This window comes from Enhydra lutris, unplaced genomic scaffold, assembly GCF_002288905.1.
Source record: "Enhydra lutris kenyoni isolate GAN:26980312 unplaced genomic scaffold, ASM228890v2 scaffoldscaffold2, whole genome shotgun sequence".
NCBI classification, from domain to species: Eukaryota; Metazoa; Chordata; class Mammalia; order Carnivora; family Mustelidae; genus Enhydra; species Enhydra lutris.
The window spans coordinates 65013595-65014255 of NW_019154086.1; positions in this window are offsets into that span (position 1 = coordinate 65013595).

Sequence of the window (661 nt, forward strand, 5' to 3'; positions counted from 1 at the left end):
GCCACATGCAGAAAAATGAAATTGGATCATCTCCTTACACCACACACGAAAATAGACTCAAAATGGATGAAGGACCTCAATGTGAGAAAGGAATCCATCAAAACCCTTGAGGAGAACACAGGCTGCAACCTCTTCGACCTCAGCCGCAGCAACATCTTCCTAGGAACATCGCCAAAGGCAAGGGAAGCAAGGGCAAAAATGAACTATTGGGATTTTATCAAGATCAAAAGCTTTTGCACAGCAAAGGAAACAGTTAACAAAACCAAAAGACAACTGACAGAATGGGAGAAGATATTTGCAAACGACATATCAGATAAAGGGCTAGTGTCCAAAATCTATAAAGAACTTAGCAAACTCAACAGCCAAAGAACAAATAATCCAATCAAGAAATGGGCAGAAGACATGAACAGACATTTCTGCAAAGAAGACATCCAGATGGCCAACAGACACATGAAAAAGTGCTCCATATCACTCGGCATCAGGGAAATACAAATCAAAACCACAATGAGATATCACCTCACACCAGTCAGAATGACTAAAATTAACAAGTCAGGAAACGACAGATGCTGGCAAGGATGCGGAGAAAGGGGAACCCTCCTACACTGTTGGTGGGAATGCAAGCTGGTGCAACCACTCTGGAAAACAGCATGGAGGTTCCTCA